Genomic DNA, 25,569 nt, shown 5'->3' on the forward strand with positions numbered 1-25,569 from the left:
AACATTTTTCTGCCATTGACTTGGATGCCTCATGCTACATAATTCAGTTTTAATAAATACATATCTTATAATGCTATTGAGAAGTAATGCTTAAAACAAAAGCACAAATAAGAATGACATAAATATCAAACATTCTGGGGAATATCTGGAAGAGAATCTGTGCTACGAGAATAGCTTACTCAGGCAGAGAAACACTGAAAGACTTAAGGAAAACCACACAGAATTGAGTTTTGCCATAAATACTTTCTTGCAGCCACCAAAAAATTCTTCTTCGACTTTAGTGACTGTGATGAAACTATACTAAAACCTACTTTCTTATTTTCATTATCTCTTGTAATCTGTGTTTCATATAAAACAAAGTGATAGATTACTAAGAAATCAAGATACCTATCTTGACAGGACACTTATGTCAGGCAAAAGACTCATCTGAAGATAAAAGTCACACCATTTATAAAAACCTTAGAGAGATCTGACCAATCCATTAATTATTCACTCAAAAGATTAAACATCCAGAGGTTGAGTTCCTCAACCCTCATTGGCAATTTTTCTTTTGGCACATTGGTCCGCTAAATTTCTCTTGATGTTTATGAAAGCTATTTCTCTTAAGAACCTAGTTTTTTTTCTAAATAATTTAGAGTCTGTTAGAGCTATAGCTAAAGATTCTCAATAATTCTTAAAAACTTACTTCATGATACATTCCTATGAGATTTGACCTTGTAATTTGCTTCATATTGTAATTCAAATTGTAACCTATCAATCCCAAACAGAGATCTTATCCCTTCAAGTCCAATGTATATAAAACTAAACCACATGACCCAAGCCCAGGTTACTTTTCTCCTAACTGGAATTTTTGCTTCTCTTCAGTATAAATCTTACAAGGATGCCAGACCAATCTCAAGTGAGGCAGCACATTTGGTCTTTAGAGTCAGATGTATATGGTTGAAATGCTGGATTCACTACATTTTATTGTGAACTGTTGGGTGAACCTCTTATTTCCCTTAAGTCTTAGTTTCCTAATCTGCAAAACTGAGATAATACCAATCACATAAATTTATGGAGGAGAATAAATCCATCTATTGCTTATAAAAATCCTGGCATACAGTAGGCACATAATAAATGGTAGTGAATATAACTATCATCACCTTCTAATACAGTGCTTTCTCGTGTCATCTCATAGTTAAAAATCTACACTGAGTCCCTCTGGTCATATCGAATTAAATTCAATCTCTTCCCCCATTCTGCTTTTAGTGCTTTCTATATTCTGGCCCAATTTTATCTCCTTTCCCAGGACCCAGAGCATAAACCATAACTTTGATCAGTCTAGTTTCCTTGTGATCTCTTTCACTCAGCATGTCAATTCCTGGATGTTGTCATTGTTCTTTTCTTTCACTTTGCTTGCGATATCATCCATCTTTATACCAGGACCTACCCATTTTGTAAGCTTTCGGCTCACATCCAATCCATTTCCTCTATGCAAGATCCCCTTGATGACACTAGTCTGTTGCTTTCTTCTCTAGCTCCTAGTGCCAGCTCTCAGAGTAACTGGGAAAAGGATGGAATTTGTCTATAATATACTCTCATTTTCCCTATTGTAGCCTGCTCTTCTTTGTATATAATCCTACCACTTTGGGCATCTATTTTACATTGTTATAGAGATTACTTGTTGAATACTAAAGTAATTTTCTTTTCCGTTGAAGCTACTAGGATTATTATCCAAAGAATGGATGAATTTACATTTAGGCAGATTATCTTGATTTCAGCTAAGCTCCTATTTCAGCACACGGGGTTCTCTTCTGCTTCATGCAACATAAAAGAAGTATCACAAATCTCCTATGAACTAAACAGTAATTATAAGTTAAATAATAGCACAATACGGTATACTATATCCAGAGAGTATTAATAAATGGATCTATACAACCAGGAAGGATATAGTAATATACCACAGGGGTCTGATATGAGTCTTAGACCTTTTCTGTTCATTAGGGACAGCATGGAATAGTGTAGCAATTCTCAAATACAGATTCCTCGGTTCCACTCAGGACCTGATGAATCAGACATTCTTGGGTAAAGCCTTGGAAACATGTAATTGTTTTTCATGTGATTTCTAATGTACTAGGAACCATAAATATAATGGTGAAAGCATGTGCTTCAAAAATCAAAGATGTAGATTCAAAGTTTGTCTCTTTCTCTTTCTTTGAATGTGATGTTGAACTTCTCTGAGCCTCAACATTTCTTCATGGTGAGCATTAAGTGAGGTGATGTATGTATAGTGTCTGTCATATACTAGATACTCATTAAATAGGACCATAAAACGCTAATTTAGATGAATACCCAAAAGAAATGCTTATCAAATCTCTGGTTATCACAGCATTGAGAAAGAGAGCTAATACAACAAATGCCAAAATGATGTTGTGTCCTGGGCCAAATACCCACAATATTAACATGAGTAAGATTAAACGGTGGATTTAGTTGCATAATCAATCACACAAGTAAAGAATAGGGGACCTGTGAGTTAACAACTGTTCACAGAAAAAAAAAAACCTCAAGTTTTTGTTGATTTCAAGTAGAGTAAAAGATAAGTATATGATTCAAACACTTTTTGGGATAGGGAATTAAGAAGTTGGGAAGGTATTAGCATATCCAATAATCTTTATTTCTTCTACCACTCCTAGTACAATAGTTTGTAGAAAAAAACTCAAAGACATTTTGAACAAATAATAATGTGTGATGCCAATAAAATATTAATATGATCTTTGGCTGTCTTACTTATTAATAACAGTATGATATCTAATATTATTATGTACTTACTATATGCAATATAATATGTTAAATTTTTTACAAGTGTTATTTCCTTTAACTGATAAACTTATCCCCAAATCTTTCTAGATAACCATTCTTTGAATCTCCACTTTAAACCCAGTCCATCCCAGGCCTAAGCCCATGGAATTTCTACATCATCACAATGACTACCATGAAATAAGGTAAATGTGCTTCGGGTTTCATAGTTGGTAATTGCAGATTAGGATAGAGCTAGAATTATTTCCTTAGCTTTAATGCAAATTTCTCTGTGTAATTCCTTTTAATAATTACTTCAGATCTGCATTTGCAGTTTTATTTACTTATTTTTCCTGGGGCAAACTTATTCCTTAAGGAAAGTTTGGGTTCATTCTGCTGTTTTTAAGTTGTCCTTTGAAAAAAGGTGAGTAGTACTGATTTGAGAGAATCATATTGTTCAGAATTAGATAAGCACCACTGCCCTGCAGAAAAGGAGCTCACTCCTATTTGTTTGGCTTTCTGATTTGGTGGCCTGTATATGGAGGTTTTGATTTTATTTCTTATTTGCATCTATCGTTTTGTCTTCTGATAGTTTTACCCCTGTTAATAACTTTTTTGCTAATAGCTCTGCTTTCATGCTGTTTATCATTGCAGAGGGAATATTTTTCTTTAATACCTTACATTTCTTCCTTCCCTGATTTAGAGATATTTATCCAGCTTACACCATGTACTTGCTCATTTGGAATTTTATATGCTTTGAGGAGACTTTCTTTATATCACCTTTTCCATAGTTGAATAATTATCATACTTGACTTCTATAATAAACATACCCATTGTAGTATTTTAATTATAACCTTTACTGTTTTTTTTTTAGTTAAGAGGAGGGAAATTATAATAAAATTATTGAAATTCACAAAATCCAGGTATATCAGTCAGAGTTCAACCAGGAGACAGCAACTACTATACAAGAATCTGAACAGGAAAATTTTAATATGTAAAGAACAGAGGATTGGCATATTGAAGGGTTGGCTAGTAGAGTAAAGGGAGCTCTAAAGAATACAGGAATAGCAGATAAGGAGCACCACTACCCTAGGGCTAAGACAGAGTACTTGAAGATGTCCCCATCCCTAAGGCTGATCCAGACCTGTCAGGGAACAGCCATGTCTCACTGAATGGCAAGGCAGTGATTAGGGTGCCACGCCAGAGTAAGTTGCTGAAGATCAGCCTGCCAGAACTTGCTGGAAATCTGCTCTCTAGAAGGCCAAGGAAAACTGTTCATTGGAAGGTGCCTTGCTGGAGTCACTCTGCCATGAAACTGCCCAAGGTGGGCACTGAGATAAACTGCAGGCTGGAGGGTGCTACTGACCACCATGCACTGCAAGGACCTGATGCTGCAGAAGTTGCTCACACTGCAGGAACCTGCTGAGCAAGCACCCCAGAACCAGGAAGGAGAACCCCCTTTCTCCTATTATGTGTCTCCAATGCCCTCAACTGTGCAGGCTGGCAAAAGAAAAATATTTAAAGGGCTCATCTCTGTTTCTGAAGAGCAGGCAATGGGGTAAAAATTTGTAGCTGAGAGACAATAAATTGATATCTGCTATACCAGGTAACTTGTTTCTAACAAGAATTTCAGGGAATCATCTGGTTAAATTTCCTATCTTCCAGCAGATTGATGTCTAAGCCATCTAAGACAGATGGTTGTTAATTCTGTTTAAACACCAGTTCCCTTTAGAACCTGCTTCACTCTAAAAACCTAAGTCAGTTAAATCTATATATGTTCACTAGAGGGAATTATGGAAATACCTAAAATGTATAACAAAGAAAATTAAAATAATCTACAATTCCAGAATTTAGAGAAAACTACTGCTAGCATTTTAAGGTGGATATTTTTCTAGACTTTATTTTTCCCATTCATTTACTCATTCAATTAAAACTTAGTATTTATTATGTCCAGGTAAAGTGATAATTGTTAGGTTTACAGGGGTAAACCACTCAAGCATCATGTCATCAACTCAGAATCTAGTGAGGGAAACAAATGTCAAATGAATATGTATATATAAATGTGAATTATATATAGAATTTGTGAATACATAAATATGTATAGTACTCATATCTATATATAACACTTTTTAATAGCAAAATTGGATTCATTTTATCTACGTTGATTTAGCTAAAATTATAAATGTTTCCCATATCACCAAAAGCTTTTTTAAAATGTCATTTTTTATCATGGCTGAATAAAATTCTATTATTTAAATATAGCTTTATTTCTTCAACTCTTTTTCTATTTTTGGACAACTTTTTAGCATAATAAACAATGTACTCTTTGTTATAACGCTCCTCACACAGCAGTTAACAGTGTGGATGTAACCATACTCCTGGGTTTAAATCCCACCTTCAGCATGGGCTGAGTGACTTTGAGAAAAATCACTTGACCTCTCGTTCTTCAATAATACTATAATAGCACCTACCTTATCAGGTTGTTGGAAGGATACAACACAGTATATGGAAAGCACCTAGAACAGTGACTGAAAACTTAAGCTATTTAAATACTAGCTATTATACTTACATCTGTTTATGTGTTTGTACATCCCCCTTAGATGCATGTGCCTTGTCAATTCACATTCTAAACACTGTCCATGATAAGAATGCATTTCTTAGCCTACTCCTATCAGCATTAATTAGTGTAAGTTTTAATTTTTTTTTCTAATTTTTAATATACAGTAATCCCTCAGTATGCATGGGTTTGGTTCTAGGACCCCCTGCAGAGACCAAAATCCATGGATGCTCAGGTCTCCTGTATAAAATAGCATAGTGTTTGCATATAACCTATGCACATTCTCCCACATACTTTAAAAATACCTAATACAATGTAAATACTATGTATAGAGTTGCCTGCATACGGCTAATTCAAGTTTTGCTTTCGGCAACTTTCTGGAATTTTTTTTGAAAATTTTCCACCTGCAGTTGGTTGAATCTGTGGATGCGGGACCCATGGATACAGAGGGATAACTGTACTATACTATATTATATTGCTGCTTTAATTTGTGCTTATTTAATTACTAGTGAGGTGGAACAAGTTCCTCCAATTGAATGTATTCTTCAAAGTGTCTATTTTTTTACCCAATTTTATAATGACAGAGATGTTTTTCTTACTGATTTTTAAGAAATCTTTTTATTTTTAAGATAGTAAACATTTGTTAATTTTTTGGTATAACATCTGCCTCTTAATTTTAGTATGCTGCTTAATTTTTATGTAGTCTTAATACTGATCATTTTATTTGTGATTAACTTCATTTCTTTTATTACTAGAAATTCTCCATGTAAAAGTCAAAAACATCATCCATACTTTATTCAGTGTTGATTTGAACATAAGCCTTAGATCCAATGGAATCTTTTACCCCCCTAAAGAGTGACGATTCTCAATATTATTTGTACAATAATTCATCCTTCCCATGCCATGTTGATATTTTCTTTATAAAATATTATGTTTTTATATTTAGTAACATCTTTGAATTCTATCTATTAAGTTCCATGGATTGCTACATTCTACTAGTACTACAATTTTTTAAGTGGTAACAGTAATTCATTATGGTTTTATATTTAGTAAGGTCTTTGAATTCTATTAAGTTCCATGAATTTCTAGACCTGCTAGTACCACAGTTTTTTAATGTGGTGCGTTTGATTCATTCTAATACCTTGTAGGGAAAGTTCCTGAATCTCACCACGCACATGAACGTGTGCACACATCACACTTCATTCATTCAGCAAGTACTTTGGATTACTGTGTATGTAGCCAGGAGTTGTGCCAGATACCACAAATAGAACAGCTGATAAAATTGACATGGTCCCTCCTCTATGAAGTTAAAAGAGTGTACTAGATGGGACTAGACAAGCAAGCAGCAATTATATTATAGATAGATTATCGTAGGGCAGATACAGGGTGCTATGAGCCACTACTGGTCCAGACTTGGGGAAGAAAGAGAAGCTTACCAAAGAAAGTGAAATGAAAACTAAAATCTAAAGGGTGTGAGGTGTGAAGAGGAATTACGCAGGCAAGTTGATCTCTCTACTCCCCTATTCTTTTTAAAAGTTTTCTTAAATATATTTCATTTTTTATTCATTCAAGATGTTTTGATGATCCAGTTTCTAATTTTGTTTTGGAGTCTAAGGATAAAATGTCTCTCTGTTATCCAACTTTATGCATTTTCTTTACAATTCAGAGGCTTGAAATGAACTAATCTACTACTTTTATGTCTGGTATTTACTGTTAATATACATGGTCACTTCCTCTTTCATATCCTTCTCTTCTTGTTGTATTTAACTTAGAGTACAATTCAGGTAGATAGTCTAGCACTCCTCACTATTCCCCAGAGTCTATTACTTGATTTCTATGTGACTTTCATAAAATCACTATTACTTTTTAGAAGATGGAAAAAATATTTGTAGTGAAGTGCGCCAAGAGCATGAAAATTAAGCTTATCAAAATGACACAATTAGTATTTATATAGGAATTCTGAAGTTTACGACAATGCTTTCTTACTATTAAAAGAGATACAAAAAAGGTTTTTAAATAAATGCTTTCCTTATATATAATCAATTTTATAGTATCTTTGAAAACTGCTTTCACAAACATACCACTCACTTTATGTAGTGGGGAATGCACAACATGATGTCGTTAACCACTTTGTCAAAATGTTCCCAAAGAAAATTAATTCTTCAAGTATCAGGCAACATTTAGCAGATTCTTTGCTTTTTATGTCTGGGCATACCTCATAGATTAAGGGTTTGGTTCCAGACCAGCACAATAAAGTGAGTCACACAAATTTTTTGGTTTGCCAGTGCATATAAAAGTTATGTTTACACTATACTGCAGTCCAGTAAACGTGCAATAGCATTATATCTAAAAAATGTACATACCTTAATTAAAATATACTTTATTGTTAAAAAAATGCTAACCATCATCTGAGTGGTAACAGTAACATCAAAGATCATTGATCATAAACCACTATAACAAATATAATAATAATGAAAAAGCTTGAAATATTGTGAGAATTACCAAAATGTGACAAAGAGACATGAAGTGAGCAAACGTTGTTGGAAAAATGGTGCCAATAGACTTGCTCAATGCAATTGTAAAAGACAGTATTTGTGAAGCTCAAAGCAAAGTGCAATAAAATGAGGTATGTCTGTATTTATTTCAGGCAGTACAAGAGTCCTTCCGTTATCCAGTTTCTATTTCCACAGTTTCAGTTATCTGCAGTCAAACTCAATCCTAAAATATTAAATGGAAAATTCCAGAAATAAATAACTCATAAGTTTTAAATTGTGCACTGTTATGAGTAGTGTGATGAAATCATGTGCCATCCTGCTCCATCCCACTCAGGACATGGATCATCGCTTTGTCCAACATATCCTTCCCATTAGTCACTTAGTAGGCACCTCAGTTATCAGATCCACTGTCTCGTTATTGCAGGGCTTGTGTTCAAGTTACCCTTACTTTACTTAATAGTGGCCCCAAAGCACAGGAGTAGTGATGCTGGCAATTTGGATATGCCCAAGAGAAGCAGTAAAGGGCTTCTTTTACGTAAAAAGATGATTCTAGACTTAAGAAGGAAAGAAAAAAAATCATATGCTGATGTTGCTATGATCTATGGTAAGAACAAAGCTTCTATCCATGAAATTCTGAAGAAAGAAAAAGAAATTCATGCTACTTTTGCTGTTGCACCTCATGGAAAAGTTATGGCCACAGTGTGTGCTAAGTTAAGATGGAAAAGCCTTTACATTTGTACAATAAGATATTTTTAGAAAGAGAGAGATAGACCACATTCACATAACCTTTATTAGAGTACACTGTTATAATGGTTTTATTTTACTATTCATTATTGTTAATCTCTTACTATACTAATTTATAAATTAAACTTTATCATATTTATGTATGTATAAGAAAAAACCACAGTAAGTATAGGGTTTGATACTATCCGTAGGCATCCACTGAGGGTCTTGGAACATATCCCCTGTGGATAAGCGAAACTACTGGATACTAGTTAATCTTAGTGTAAACTACTTTTGATTATTTTGTGTTTAATTTATAATCTTGATAGTCACATAAATATCAATTGTACTTTATCCTGTCTTGTCTTTCTATCCTTTCAGTGGTTTTGGTAAAGTGTTAATGTTTCTATATTTTTGACTTGAAGACCTTTGTGCAGAACCCAGTTTACTGTAAATGGACAATTAATTTTAGTAGAACTAAAATTGAATTATTAAATCTTTATAGGCTGAGGAGAGAGCTATGGTAAACTCTTAATTTTTCTACTCTGAATTAGAAGTTTCACTCTTTTTCACTTCTCAGAAGAGTACCTAGGCTAGGCTAAATAACTAACCAATTGGTGACGGAATGTATTGGTTGTGAAGAATGGTAAGCTGGGTTTCACATCCATCTTTGCCACTAACAGAATCTTATCAGAGGCAAGAGTCATTTAACATCTCCAAGTCACACTACTTTATCTGTTAAATGAAGCAGTAGGATTACAGATTCTTCAAAGTCCCTTCATCTCAAAAATGCTAAAATTCTATGACTGCCTTATATATAAAACACCTAGTGATGTGAGTGTGAATTTAGGGGTTTCTGAAGGCCAAATGTCATATACCAAATAATGTAAGTACTATAGAAGATTGCTCTTTTGTTCGCAATTACTCATTTCCTCCTTTGGCATAGCTTCCCTGTGTACAAAGTATAATTCTCTGCTCCACTGACTTTGGGCTTGGCCATGTGACATGCTTTGACGTAAAGAATGTGGTGGAAGGACCACTGTAGTGACCCAAGCAGAGGCTTCAAGAGGCACTATATGCCTCCCCTCACTCTCTTAAGATTATGCTCTCTGCCATAAGCAAGCATGCCCCAAATAGTGGTTGCTTCTTGAGTCTGGGTCCCTGAGTGAAAAGACACATGGAATAGTGCAAATGACCCAAAACCAGCTGAACCTGGCCTGGGTCCTGTCCAGTCCAGCCAACTTGCAAACCTATGAGCAAGAAATAAGTTTTCATTGGTGTTAAGCCATTAAGATTTTGTGGTTTGTTGTCACAGCAAAAGCTGACTAATCAAGTACTAGGTATACCTTTTATTAAACTAATAAAAAGAAACTATTTTTGAAAGTCTAGTACCAAACACTTTATTAAGCAACTCCTTATTATCAGGGCTTTTGTTCCTTCCTTAATACCTGGTATTATACTGTATCAGCCACAATAAGACATAGGAAAGAAAGGAAGGAAAGGTATGCTTGTAGGAAAGGTAACAGATGTATCTGAAGCTACTTCTCAGAATTAAGTGGTTAAGAATTTGTGTTAATGATACAGACAAATGGAAAGTGTGGGGTCAATCATCCAGCACTATTGTCAATATACGGTCAAGGGACTTCCCTGGTGGCGCAGCGGTTAAGAATCCACCTGCCAATGCAGGGGACATGGGTTCGAGCCCTGGTCCAGGAAGATCTGATATGACACAGAGCAATTAAGCCCGTGTGCTACAACTACTGAGCCTGCGCTCTAGAGTCCACAAGCCACAACTACTGAGCCCATGCGCTGCAACTACTGAAGCTCATGCACCTAGAGCCTGTGCTCCGCAACAAGAGAAGCCACCACAATGAGAAGCCTGTGCACCGCAATGAAGAATAACCCCCACTTGCCCCAACCAGAGAAAGCCTGTGCGCAGCAACAAAGACCCAACACAGCCAAAAATGAAAAAAACAAAAAAAAAATAGGCGGAAATCTTCCTGATATTAGTGTAGGCAGTGGTTTCTTAGATATAACACCACAGGCATAAGCAACAAAAGGAAAAAGAGATACACTGGATTTCAGCAAAATAAAGAAAAAAATATACTGTCAATATGATTTGGTTGATAAATTAGCTTTAGTGTGATTTAGTGAATTTTCTCTGTCTGAATGGTCAAATTTGAATATCTTATATAGTGTTTTCTAATTAATTGGCTGAAATTTATTATTTAAAACTTATAAAATTACATAATCATTGGAATGATTGGTGATTTGTTTATACTTTGTAACAGCATTGGGAGTGGGAGAGAGCTAGGCACTTGACTACATTTGATTTCAAAAGAAAAATTACTTTAAAATTATGAGTTCTACATTTTATCTTCACATTTCCTTTACATTTGCATATGCAGTCAAGAAGATGACTAAGTACCTGTATCAACACATGAAAGCTTCTATGTAATCCCAAATGTCAGGAAAGAAGGTGAAGCAAAACATATATACTATGTAGGGAAGTTAATACTTAGATATTTTCTGAGAATATTATAAACCTGGAATAATTATGAAGAAAATCCTAAGAATCAACAGCACTACAGACATATTCTAAAGCATCACAAGGGCAATGACTGAACTGTTCAGTGAAATTAAATGGCATATTGCCAAAATCCATTGGCATGGTCAAAAGTAGAGGGCATTTCATTGAAACTGTAGCCTCAGAAATTTTCTATCCCTAGAAAATAACTTGACACAATAAAGCCTAATTATAACTGCCAACATTGGATGAATTCTAATTACCTGCTAGTCTCTCTGCTGAACAATTTACATATGTTATCTCATCTAATCTGTACACACACACAAAAAACCCTATGAGGTAGGAACTTCCTTTACAGTTAGGTAACTGAGGCTTAAAGTCATAAAATACTTTGCCCATGATAGGGGTCTTAAGTAGAAAATATATACATGATTCAGAACTCACTCTCCATGTTAAGTCTAATGAATGGAAGAAATGAAAAAAAAAACCCTAGGGTCATAAGTCTAAAATTTATAGGTACTAAACATCATATCCAAAGTTACATAGTTAGTTAGAAGCAGAAATTAAACAAGAAATTGAGTTTTTCGTTGTTTTTTTTTTTACCATGGTCTTCTAACATATTATATCACATATTTATGAAACTATCTTCTATAATATTTTTTAAAGTTTATTTCCAAATATGTGTTTTGTCTATCAAGCTTCAGTGTAATTTTCATAGTCACATACTTTAAAAGAATCAATCAATTTATCTGCTAATTTCTATATTTTCTCCTCTGAATAGTTCAGTAACCTCTAAAAAATACATTTTATCCCAGTAGGGGCTCAGGAGTATGAAAATAATTAACTCTTAAGGAGTCTTTGTTATTTTATTCATATTTGATTACTAAATTAAGGGAATTGTAAGATACATACCTGAAGTAAGTTGATCTTAGAGTAAATAATTACCCATTCCACTAGTGTCAAATTGTATGTGTCAATGACATCTGAGAATGTTTAGAACCTGGAAGATTGTTACAAATCTGCTCTGAAATAGTCAAGTATTTTACAAAAATTAAGTGGATCTTTCCTCACCTCATTACAGCCAATGTAGATAAAGGAGATATTCCTTGACCTAGCTTATAAATAAATCTTTAGCAGACTTCCCAATTTTCACTTTTAATAAAAGATGATTATAGTAGGGTAAGAAGGTTGACTTTAAAGGAGAAGATAGAAACTGGGTAGGAAAGGAAGGATGAGATTATTTCCCTTAGTAACAAACATTTCAATAAAATATATTTAGTGAAACCTTTAACTGACTTATTCATTATTTTACAGTGATGAATGAAATAATAGATGAAATACTAATTTACAAATGACATGAAGCCAAGAGGAATAAACAATAGACTGTATAATAGATAAAAGTTCTCAAGAGGAAGAAATTTAACAAGGTGAAATTTAAAAGAAATAGATAACATTTTGCACTGAGAATTCTTTTTAAAAAAAGGTTTTTCCAGCAAAGGCAGATTTACCAAGAAGCTCATGATGCTTAACCTTCAGGACCCCTGATCTACACCAGAACTTTCCAGACACCTGTACCTAATCATTCTTCTTAAAGGGGGCCTCCAAAATTATATAAGCTCCAGGACTCACAAAATCTGAATTTTACGCTTGAGTTTCAATTCTCATAGGATAATATAAGCTGCCTGATGGAATCCCTCCAACATTATTCAACAAATCTTTCAGATCAAACCAAGGAGAGCAAATAAAATCACCGTAACTCATCCCAGAGCACAGTTTGGACACTAGAGTAGATTTACATGTAAGTGGCAGAAATAATCATCTGAAACCAAAAAAATTGACTCCTCAGCCCTCACCTTAGTGGGGAGGGAGGGAAATCGCACATTGAAGAGAATAGTGAATCAGGTTTCCCAGAGTAGTAAAATACAAGGGACCAACAAGCATTCCCCCCAAAGAAGAAGGTCCAACCAGGACCATCCCAGGTGTGAGGTACTGGGCAAATAGTTTGTTTTTGTGGGATTACTGTCTATAAAGATGTTGATTTAAGTGTATTACACAATTCATGCACCTTGTGAAGTATAGTGATTTATCAATGAAGACTTAGAACAACCAGTAGAGAAAAGGCACTTAACGTATTTTTTTATTATACAATCAGTATGTAGTCACTACCTTTTCCTGTTCAGATCCAGGAATTATGCCTTCATGTTCTTTATTGTCATATGTACCATTCTTAGCCAGTAAGTTCCTTAGCCATGAGGAGAAGGTACTAATATGGTTATTGTTATTATCACGACTCTCCAGAACCTGTATGTATTTAAACAACACAGATCCTTTTGTACGTACTGTGCTAATACCATTCACTTAGTGGTTATATTATTACTCATGACACTGCATCATTTATCATGCCACCTGTAAATTCTGACTTCAGTAACTCTCTCAAAATTGTTACCATGCTTTGTTGATGATTATCATGAATGCAAATCATTCCCAGAGTATTCCGGAAAATGAGAATGATCGTTTGTTTTCTGGTCACGTTAAATTTACTGATTGCCATTTTATAGTGTAAACTCAGTGCATCTTCCAACCGTGTTCCTTTTGAACTATTTAGGCCCAAATCACATTCTTAAAAATGTTACTGCTTTCAGTGTTGACTCTACTCTTGCCTTCCACAAACTGCTACAAGTAGGGAAGATAGGCAAGGGGCCTATGCTCAGTGTAAGAAGAGAAGTTCCATTTGTGCAAAACAAATATCCATCCTTCATTTAGCATGGCTTAGACTTAACCCTGGGGAGCACAGTAACACTGAATCATCTGAAGAACATGAATCAGAAGGGCACATTGACAATGTTGAGCAACAGTCTTGAATGGTGTCAGAAGACAGTAGCATCATCACCCAGGAGGATTACCTGATACATGGCATGGAGCCTGCTGAGGGGGTGGGGTGAGCACTCTGGGTGCCAGTGGCTGGGAATGCAGAGCGTCAAGTTGCCTCTTGCAGTCCCTGCCACCCCCAAGTGCTGTAGACTGGAGTCATCACAATGGTCAAACTTGAGTCAGTGAGAAATGATGGTGCACAGGCCCACAGCTCAAGCCCAAGGGTCAATGACTGATGGTTGATAGCCCATAGCCCTGAAACTCCTCCTGTGTTTGACATGAGTGAGAGTTACCCAAATCAGCAAGTCAGCACTATTCTGGCGGATCAGTTTCATGTGATCCCATAAAAGAAATGCTGTGGTAGCCAGGAGGAGTGACACATTCACCAGGCTACCCAACTAGAACTGGGATTGGCCATGAGGCCCTGTGATAACCCAGAAGTGTGTCAGTCCGAGCCCCCAGGGGGCATCGGACAATTCCACGTGCAGAGCAGAAAGTTATAGAGTGCCTCAAAGGCAAGCAGTGGGGACTAGGGCCCATGTAGATCCTGGTCTGGATTGAGGGAGCCAGGTCCAGACAGCATTGTTATGCAATGTCAGCCCTGCTCAGTCCAAGGCACCAGAAAGGACCTCAGAAAAATTTTGAAGAAGTTACCCCAAATCTTAGGACCCTTAAAGCACAGGGCCTGAGCCAAGGGCCACACTTGCCTGGGTCTAAGGGTGGAACTTGGTCCAATTCTGTGTGAGAAAATATTCAGAACAGCCTAAGATCGGGTGGAGCACAGTACTGAATACTGGAGAGTTGGAAGAGAGGAACTTAGCAGCTAAGACTGAAGGTGGTGGTCTCTATCAGGTACCTTTTCTGATAGAGAAGGTGGCACTCTAGATAACGCAGGTGTTCCTTGGAGGTTTGGATATAAAGGGGAAAAGAGAAATTATTTAAAATAAGGGTCATATCAAAGCAAAAATGTATTAAAAATGAACAAAAGACAGCAACAAAAAACAAAACAAACAATTTAAAAAAAATCCTTCACATATCAACAGAAATAGCCCCTGAACTAAGAGAGCCAGTATTGCTGGACCTGGACCTATCTGCCCTAAGCTTCCACCCTTGTTCTTCTCCTGTTCTTCTCTGTATCACAGGGGGCTGACCTGTGTGGGCTGTGTTTCCCCAGGCTTCCAAATCAGCTGGTTTCAAGGTGGGCTTGTACAGTCAATGGGGAGCTCTTGTAAGAGATGGGAAAGTGTTAGTAATGCAGAAGACAGGGGTATTTTTCTCCCTTTCTGCCTTGGAAAGCATCTCATTAGTGACTGTTTCTTTTGCACGGTTCCATGGTATCCTTGGTTTTGTTGGCCCCTGGGCTCTGATAACACCACCATCTCCTTTTGTCTCTCAGCCTAAGGATGCTAATGGCTTCCTGCTTTTGCTAGTCTCTAGGTCACCTCACTGCCCCCATTTGGCCTCTCTATGCTCCCATCATCTGTATAACTAATCCTCTGCTTCATATTCCCTCTGTTGTAAAGCCTCTATAAATAAAACAGTGTGGTATTGGTTCATGAATAGACAGGGCAATGAAACAAATAGAAAAACCAGAAACAGATTTAGGAATATATGGAAATTGAGTATATGATAAAGTTGGCATCTCAAAGCACTGGGGAAAAAGATGACCTTTAGAATAGATAATACTGGTACAGCCTGAGAGCCATTTAGGAAAAGCAAAAAAATTGAATCTTACCTTACACCTACCTCAAGATTAATTATAAGATCAATTTTACATAAATGTAAAATATAAAACCATATAAGTTCTAGAAAAAATACAGTGAATTCTATTACAACCTGAGAGCTGGGAGAGCCTTTCTACCTATGACTTTAAATCAGAAGAATAAGAGTAAATAGTGAGAAATTAAACTACTTAGAAAAGAAAACGTTATAAGCAAAATCAGAGGACAAATCAGGAGAAAATATTTACAATTTATGTCACAAAGGTCTCATTCAGTGTTTCTCAACCTCAGCACCTTTGACATTTGGGGCTAGATAATTCTTTGTTGTGGCGGCTGCCCCATGCATTGTGGAACGTTTAGCAGCACCTTTGGCCTTTCCAACTAGATACCAGTAGCAACCCCTTCCCCGGTGTGACAGCCAAAAATGTTTCTAGACATTGCCAATTGTCCTAGGGAAGGGAGCCAGGCAGGAGGCAAAATCATTCCCAGCTGGGAACAACTACTCTATTCTAATAAAAAAGATCGTAAAACAGTAAAGGAAAAGTTCAAAACCCCAATAGAACACTGGGCCAAAAGAGTGGACAGTTGATAAAAAAGAGAGACAAATGGCTACTGAACAAGTGAAAAGATGCTTAATCTCACTCATAATAAGAAAAATGAAAATTAAAACTACGCTGAGATATTTCTCACCTATCAGATTGGTACATATCTGAACATTTGAAACAACTCAGTGAGGCACACTTTACTAATGGGAGAGCAAAATGGCACAACCCCTCTGAATGGGAATTTGACAGTATCTAAAAAATTTATCCTCACGTTTTCCTTTGACCTAAGAACCTCACTTCCAGAAATCTTCCTAAAGAGACATAACTCCACAAATACAAAACAACATATGCATAAGGTTATTTAAGGATTTTTTTTGGTAACAGCAGAAGGTTAAAAGTAATTCAGATGTCCATCAATAGGGATGGTGGAATAAACTATGACACATACGCCCAATGAAGTACTCTGCAGACCTTAAAGGAAATGAAGACTATCTCTATGTGCTGATTTGGAATAATGTTCAGGATGTATTCAGTGGAAAAAGCAAAGTGCAGAACAGTGTGTGTGTGTGTGTGTGTGTGTGTGTGTGTGTGTGTGTGTGTGTGTTGCAGAAAGAAAACACTTAAAAATGGTAACATAGCAGATGAATGGGAAGAATGAAGTAGGAGGTAGATAGAAGGAAGCAAGATTTTCTGAGTATATCTTTCTTTTTATGTAATTTTCACTTTTGAACTATGTAAATATATTACATATGAAAAGATATTAAAAATAGGAAAACTTAAAACTGAAAAGAAACCAAAATAAATAAACCTAACTCTATTTTAAATTAGTAATACAACTCAGAGAAAAAATAATTTCAAGTGACTTTTGACCCAAGTATTCTGATTATATTTTTAAGACTATAATCTTAGAATATATCCCAAGCACAAAGGCACTTCAAATAAATCTTAAATTTATCTCGATAGTTTTATTGTTATTAGTAATAATTGGTGCTATAACTTAGAACCTATTTTATATGATAGGATAAAATAAATAAGTAAATATCTCAGGAACCAAAATTTTCATTATTAAAGAAAAGAGATACAAATATAAAATAATTTAAAACTGTAACATTAAATTTTAATTAGAAACACCCATATGAAATACTATATATATATAAATTTTTTTCTGGCACTATTCACTATCATTGACTGAAAACATTAAATATATAAAAATTCAAAAGTCCACAGTGGTTCTCTGAGAAAGAGAGAAAAAAATAAGAGGGACACCTATTTGCCACTACTGGAGGTAACTAATATACCAACTTCTTACTTTAAACGTTGATAATTAAAGGAAAATAATTAAGAATTTCTTTGCCTTTGGAGGAGAAGCTGTTGCCCATACCAACTTTACTATGGAAAGCTCTTTATAGAAGATTATCAACCAATAAATGTACAAGAAATAGTATTATAAAGGAATCACAATTTTGCAACCCCAATGAGATGACTATTCCCTTAAAGGATCATCAATGAGTTTATCAAGAACGATAAACTCTTATGTGAAAGGCCATTGAGAAATGCATGGTGTTATTCCCAATGTTCACTCGCACCACAAGTCACTAGCAAATTGCAAAGTGAAAAATAAACCTTAACGATGGAGAGATCCGGTGGTAACCACACAAAAGAGATCAAATTTCTGTGACCAATAGAGGAGAAACCTGATATCATATGCCTCTTGATGTGATGCATTATAAGGTGCTCAGAATCACCTATAAAATATTCTTGCAAAAATACTTAACCTGAATATAACCAAGACTTTAGATCTAATTTTCAGGTTATAAGAAATACTGAGTGTAAAGGAACAAGTTAAAAATCCAACAAGAAAGCAATCAGGCAAATGTAGAATGTGAGCTATTTTATTTACTCTCATAGAAAAGTCAATATCATGGGGAAGAAAATGATGTTGGGAAGACTGCTCTAGACCAAATGAAATTAAAGTGATATAACAACCAAATGAAATATGTGAATTTTGATAGAACCCTGGTTCATAAAAGCAACTGCATGGGCATTTTGGGGAAAAATGGGTAAATTAGATAGATAGGTTAGACATCAATTAATACATTATTACTGATTATCCCAGGTGTGAAATAATATTGTGGTTCTGTAGGAGAATGCCCTTTTTCTACATGCATACTGAAATATTTAGGAGTAACATTATTTCTAAAATTTATTTTGAAAGATTCAGCGAAATAGGTAGAAAGATGGATAGATATAGATAGATAGATGATAAATAAAGCAAATATGGCAAATGTGAACTGTTGATTATAGGTTGTTGGGTGGTGGGCTTCTGTTCAATAGCATATTTTTTCAACTGTTCTGTTTGAAACCTTTTGTAATAAAAATGTAGTTAAGGTATTGTACAAATATAGGATGGGATATGGCTGAATACAAAGAACACGAGTGTGCAGGGGACTAGAACATGCTTATACTATTTAAAGAGGCACAAAAAATTACTTAGTCTGAGAAAGCTGATGCACGGAGATGAGAGGGTGGCACCGGATTCACCTTCTAGAGCCAAAAAGGCTCTTGGGAGCTGTCTCAGCTGTTGGTGCTGACAACGCAGCCAATTAGACAAAGATCTATGGATCTAGAGCATTTGGCCATGACTTACAAAAACAGGTAGCAGTAAGTGGTGATGGTGGCAGGGGAGAGTCTAGCTCAGCTATTACTATTATGGTTTATGGTACATGGTGATGGGGTCAACACCAGGAAATCCAGAGAGGAAGCAATTGTCACTGGGGAGACCATCCACAGGAAGGATTTTGGCTGAGATTCAAGCAAAGACTATAAAGGAGCTAGACAGAAACCTAGGAAGACCAGCAGATCCAATTGAGTTCTGAGAATCTCTTTAAAAGACAGGCAGCAGATATTCAATGAATTCTTTTAAAATTACATAGTTACGGCTCACTTTCTCAGTTCCAGAAAGTTTTTGCCCTCTGGGTGGAAGGTAATGGTTTATTTTTATTTTTTTTGCGGTATGCAGGCCTCTCACTGCTGTGGCCTCTCCCGTTGCGGAGCACAGGCTCTGGATGTGCAGGCTCAGTGGCCGTGGCTCTCGGGCCCAGCCGCTCCGCGGCACGTGGGATCTTCACCGACCGGGGCACGAACCCGTGTCCCCTGCATCGGCAGGTGGACTCTCAACCACTGCGCCACCAGGGAAGCCCAGTAATGGTTTATTAATAAGTACTTGGTTTCATCACACACTAGTTTCAGGGTGAAAAGGAAATATTACTTTAATTGACTAGTTGAAAATTTCACAGGTCTGGAATTTAATTACCTGTTAGGACTGTAGGTAAGATATCACAGTCTCATAACATTTTAGTGCCTTTTAAAAATGACTATAATTTATCAGAATCTTGGGGGAAAACTGTATATTGAAATAACAGAAGTATTGGAATATAACTAAGTCTAAGGTCGAAGAAAAGACTTAAAAGTACTTAGATGCACGCTATTGAAGTTTAGGTGAAAAGGAAGATTCTAAGTGACAAGGATAAACTGCGCATCAAAATTCTCTATTGTCTTCACGTTTTGCAATCCAGTTCCTGGTTTTGGATTCCAGGGAAAACCAGAAGGTGGATGAAGTTATTCTTCGTGAAATTACTCCAGCTCCTTTTCAGAGTTAGTTCATTCTGTTTGGCATTTAGAGCCTCTATGTTCTAACCTACCTCTTAGTTATATGGGACTTTGGATTGTTTTCTAGCTTTTAACTCCTTTAATTTGTCCTTCTCTAGGCAGCATATAATGCTCAGGGTAAGATTTTGTACTGTGTATTGTCTCTATCATCTCTACATACTTATCACAAGAATTGGGCTCATAGGAAGTCCTGGACACTTGATAACAGTTTGATGAAGAAGGGAGAGTAGGACTAAATCTTTCCCAGTCCCTGAACCTTAGAGATCCTTATAAATACACGTTAAGAGGTAAGATTCATGAGAAGAGGTGTATTTGAGAAGTCAAGGATCAGATGAATTAGTTACTAGTCCATTTATTAGGTAAGTAAATTTACACTCTTGGTATACTCCCTCATCTGCAAGGACCCTCCAAAATCTTCAGTTTTATAATTTCGTATGTAAAGAATAGATCTTTGCTGCTAAACTGGTGCCTGAAAACACATAGTTAGCCCTTATTATCATGGAAACAAACATTTCTCTGAAAAATATTTTCCATTTCCACTGATAATGCAAAGGTGAGCTCCACCAGTATATAATAATCATAAATTCTTAATAAGTGGCATCTCAACTAATAATGCTTTATTAATGTTTGTTAAAATATTCCACAGTGCTAAAAACATTTAGGTACATTAGCAAATGACCCAAATTAACGCTAGCATTATTTCTTTAAAATTGATGACCCAAGTGTGAATAAAACCTCAATCACATAGAATTTTAGGATTTAAAATCAACTTGCACCATACTGATACCACTTAGGGTTCTTATCATGCTGTGATTCTTACGATTCAGTTGTAATTAGTCAGAATATACTGCAGCTGTTTGTGATTTCAGGGAATAATAAGATGTTTATATAGAGAAAATGTTTCATTATCTCTGCTTTTTAAAATTCCTTTCTTTGTAAGTGGTATTTTATGATTTGTTTTCCCACCATTTCAAATCCTAAACAAGGCTGTAAAATAGGGTTTTACCATATGTGGAAAAATTGCTGCATATTAGTTTCCTTCCTCACTTCATCCCCGAATTCTAAACATGTGTACAGGCACTCAGCCACATTATTTTGTATGTGACAATTTCTGGCTCGCCTAAGATATTACTGCAAAAGTACAGTGTGTCAGGTTTTCTCAGCTTTTTACATTTCTATGCTGGTACCATGGCTAGGGTTTCAGACGTACTATCATTTCCTTTAGCTGTTGTTGTTTTCCATTTTAGTGGATACTTTTAAATAAGAATCATCTTTCATCAGGATATTTGAATATCTGCATTCCTTCAAGATGTGTGCCTTCTATACTATTCTGGGCTACACTCTTTCCTGCTTTAACTCCCTAATTTCTGGGTGATACTGAAATCAGTCATGGATAAAACTGTGAGGGTCTGTATTAAAAGCAAGTATAATCCTTTTAGAAAGAGCTTGGAATTTTTAAAAATAAATTTATTTATTTATTTTTATTTTTGGCTGTGTTGGGTCTTTGTTGCCGTGTGTGGGATTTTTCTCTAGTTGCGGCGCGTGGGCGCTACTCTTCATTGCAGTGTGCAGGTTTCTCATTGGGTGGCTTCTCTTTTGCAGAGCACAGGCTCTAGGCACACAGGCATCAGTAGTTGTGGCACTCGGGCTCAGTAGTTGTGGCTCGCGGGCTCTAGAGCGCAGGCTCAGTAGTTGTGGTGCACAGGCTTAGTCGCTCCACAGCATGTGGGATCTTCCTGGAGCAGGGCTCGAACCCATGTCCCCTGCATTAGCAGGCTGACTCTTAACCACTGGGCCACCAGGGAGGCCTCAGCTTGGAATTTTGAAGTACCATGAAACATAGTGTGAAAACCACCTTCTCAAATATCTAGGATGACAATTAGTAAATTTCAGGTATAGCTTCATCCTCATTTTGCAAGTTTTACATATATCCAATTCCTATCCTTGGACTTCCACAGAGGAGGTGGTAGTGGGCTTTCCCACTAGTGAGAAAAAGGAGGAACTATGCGGTTATTTAAGGGGAGGGCAGGAATATGCCATTATGTACATGTGATGGTAAGGAATCTGTAGAGGCATCAAGAGATATAGTATGAAAATTGGAAGATGCATAAATATATTTCTCAGAGTTTCAAGATAGTTGGGAGAGGAAAAAAAGAAATATGAGTGTAGTGGATATCTACTATTTTTGCTTAACTAGAATCCACCTTCATCTAGTAATATCATGTTTTCTCTCTGAGAAACTACCCCTATTCTATTAGATGGGTGACAGTCTCAACCACAGTGCTGTGTCCTCCCCTAGTCAATCCAGGTAAATCAGATACTCCATGGAAAGATTCACAAATGTTTAATTGAGTGACACAAAGACTAAAAATTATTCAAGTTGATTTATCTCAATAATTGTGCTTTGAAGAGACCTTTACATCAGCCACCCTAGATATCAGCACCCTGTCTCTGCTCCCTAGATATCCCTAGTGGCTCTTTTTCTTTTTTATTAATTGGGGTATAGTTGCTTTACAATGCTGTGCTAGTTTCTGTGCTCTTTTTTAAACCTTCTGTTTGATCCTCCTGATGTCTGTTGCTTACAATGTTACAACTCTGATACATCAAGACCAAGGATCTATTAGTGACCCAGAGAACTTAGACAGAAAGCTCTAGCTTTGACAAAGGGTAGATGGACTGGATTAAAGAACTAGAAGAGAAGAAAGGGATTTGTCCAGAAATGGCCTAGATCTCTGGTTCCACTTGAGATAAGAAGACTAAGCCAGAATGAACATCAGTGCGCTACTTCCTTCGTTGAGAAAGTTATACGATAAAAAATGCCAGCTAGTTAGATAGCCAAATCCACCAAAGGGAAGACAGCAGAAGCAAGAAGAACTACAATCCTCCAGCCTGTGGAACAAAAACCACATTCACAGAAAGATAGACAAGATGAAAAGGCAGAGGGCTATGTACCAGATGAAGGAACAAGATAAAACCCCAGAAAAACAACTAAATGAAGTGGAGATAGGCAACCTTCCAGAAAAAGAATTCAGAATAATGATAGTGACGATGATCCAGGACCTCAGGAAAAGAATGGAGGCAAAGATCGAGAAGATGCAAGAAATGTTTAACAAAGACTTAGAACAATTAAAGAAGAAACAAACAGAGATGAACAATACAAACAAACAGAGATGAACAATACAATAACTGAAATGAAAACTACACTAGAAGGAATCAATAGGAGAATAACAGAGGCAGAAAAATGGATAAGTGACCTGGAAGACAGAATGGTGGAATTGACTGCTGTGGAAGAGAATAAAGAAAAAAGAATGAAAAGAAATGAAGACAGCCTAAGAGACCTCTGGGACAACAATCAACGCAACAACATTCGCATTATAGAGGTCCCAGAAGGAGAAGAGATAGAGAGAAAGGACCAGAGAAAATATTTGAAGAGATTATAATTGAAAACTTCCCAACATGGGAATGGAAACAGCCACCCAAGTCCAGGAAGTACAGAGAGTCCCATACAGGATAAACCCAGGAAGAAACACACCAAGACACATAGTAATCAAACTGGCAAAAATTAAAGACAAAGAAAAATTCTTGAAAGCAGCAAGGGAAAAACGACAAATAACATACAACAGAACTCCCATAAGGTTAACAACTGATTTCTCAGCAGAAACTCTACAGCCAGAAGGGAGTGGGATGATATACTTAAAGTGATGAAAGGGAAGAACCTACAACCAAGATTACTCTACCCGGCAAGGGTCTCATTCAGATTCGAGGGAGAAATCAAAAGCTTTACAGACAAGCAAAAGCTAAGAGAATTCAGCACCACCAAACCAGCTCTACAACAAATGCTAAAGGAACTAATCTAAGTGGGAAATGCAAGAGAAGAAAAGGACCTACAAAAACAAACCCAAAACAATGAAGAAAATGGTAATAGAAACATACATATTGATAATTACCTTAAATGTGAACAGATTAAATGCTCCAACCAAAAGACACAGGCTTGCTGAATGGATACAAAAACAAGACCCATATATATGCTGTCTACAAGAGACCCACTTCAGACCTAGGGACACATACAGACTGAAAGTGAGGGGATGGAAAAAGATATTCCATGCAAATGGAAATCACAAGAAAGCTAGAGTAGCAATATTCATATCAGATAAAATAGACTTTAAAATAAAGAATGTTACAAGAGACAAGGAAGAACACTACATAATGATCAAGGGATCAATCCAAGAAGAAGATATAACAATTATAAATATATATGCACACAACATAGGAGCACCTCAATACCTAAGGCAACTGCTAACAGCTCTAAAAGAGGAAATCGACAGTAACACAATAATAGTGGGGGACTTTAACACCTCACCTACAACAATGGACAGATCATCCAAAATGAAAAAAAATAAGAAAACGGAAGCTTTAAATGACAAAATATACCAGATAGATTTAATTGATATTTATAGGACATTCCATCCCCAAACAGCAGATTACACTTTCTTCTCAAGTGCACACGGAACATTCTCCAGGATAGATTACATCTTGGGTCACAAATCAAGCCTTAGTAAATTTAAGAAAATTGAAATCAGATCATGCATCTTTTCTGACCACAACGCTATGAGATGAGAAATGAATTACACAGAATAAAATGTAAAAAACACAAACACATGGAGGCTAAACACTACGTTCCTAAATAACCAAGAGATCACTGAAGAAATCAAAGAGGAAATCAAAAAATACCTAGAGACAAATGACAATGAAAACACAACGATCCAAAACCTATGGGATGCAGCAAAGGCAGTTCTAAGAGGGAAGTTTATAGCTATAGAAGCCTACATCAAGAAGCAACAAAAAATCTCAAATAAACAATCTAACCTTACACGCAAAGGAACTAGAGAATTAAGAACAAACAAAACCCAAAGTTAGCAGAAGGAAAGAAATCATAAAGATCAGAGCAGAACTAAATGAAATACAAACAAAGAAAACAATAGCAAAGATCAATAAAACTAAAAGCTGGTTCTTTGAGAAGATAAACAAAATTGATAAACCATTAGCCAGACTCATCAAGAAAAAGAGGGCAAGAACCCAATTCCATAAAATTAGAAATGAAAAAGGAGAGGTTACAACAGATACCGCAGAAATACAAAGCATCCTAAGAGACTACTACAAGCAACTCTATAACGATAAAATGGACAACCTGGAAGAAATGGACAAATTCTTAGAAAGGTATAACCTTCCAAGACTGAACCTGGAAGAAATAGAAAATATGAACAGACCAATCACAAGTTATGAAATTGAAACTGTAATTAAAAATCTTCAAACAAACAGAAGTCCAGGACCAGATGGCTTCACAGGTGAATTCTATCAAACATTTAGAGAAGAGCTAATACCCACCCTTCTCAAATTCTTCCAAAAAATTGCAGAGGAAGGAACACTCCCAAACTCATTCTATGAGGACACCATCACCCTGATACCAAAACCAGACAAAGATACTACAAAAAAAGAAAATTACAGACCAATAACACTGATAAATATAGATGCAAAAAACCTCAACAAAATACTAGCAAACAGAACCCAACAACACATTAAAAGGATCATACACCATGATCAAGTGGGATTTATCCCAGGGATGCAAGGAATTTTCAATATACACAAATCAATCAATGTGACACACCATATTAACAAATTGAAGAAT

General features: G+C 36.1%; 1 protein-coding gene across 7 annotated transcripts in view; it reads right to left on the minus strand.

Moving 5' to 3' along the window:
* ANKS1B (ankyrin repeat and sterile alpha motif domain containing 1B) overlaps window positions 1–25,569 on the minus strand; it is a gene marked incomplete at both ends in the record, with an annotated part of 1,159,914 nt that overhangs the window by 565,698 nt on the left and 568,647 nt on the right. The window lies entirely within an intron of this gene.

This window comes from Grampus griseus (assembly GCF_964374135.1).
Source record: "Grampus griseus genome assembly, chromosome: 11".
In the NCBI taxonomy this organism is placed as follows: Eukaryota; Metazoa; Chordata; class Mammalia; order Artiodactyla; family Delphinidae; genus Grampus; species Grampus griseus.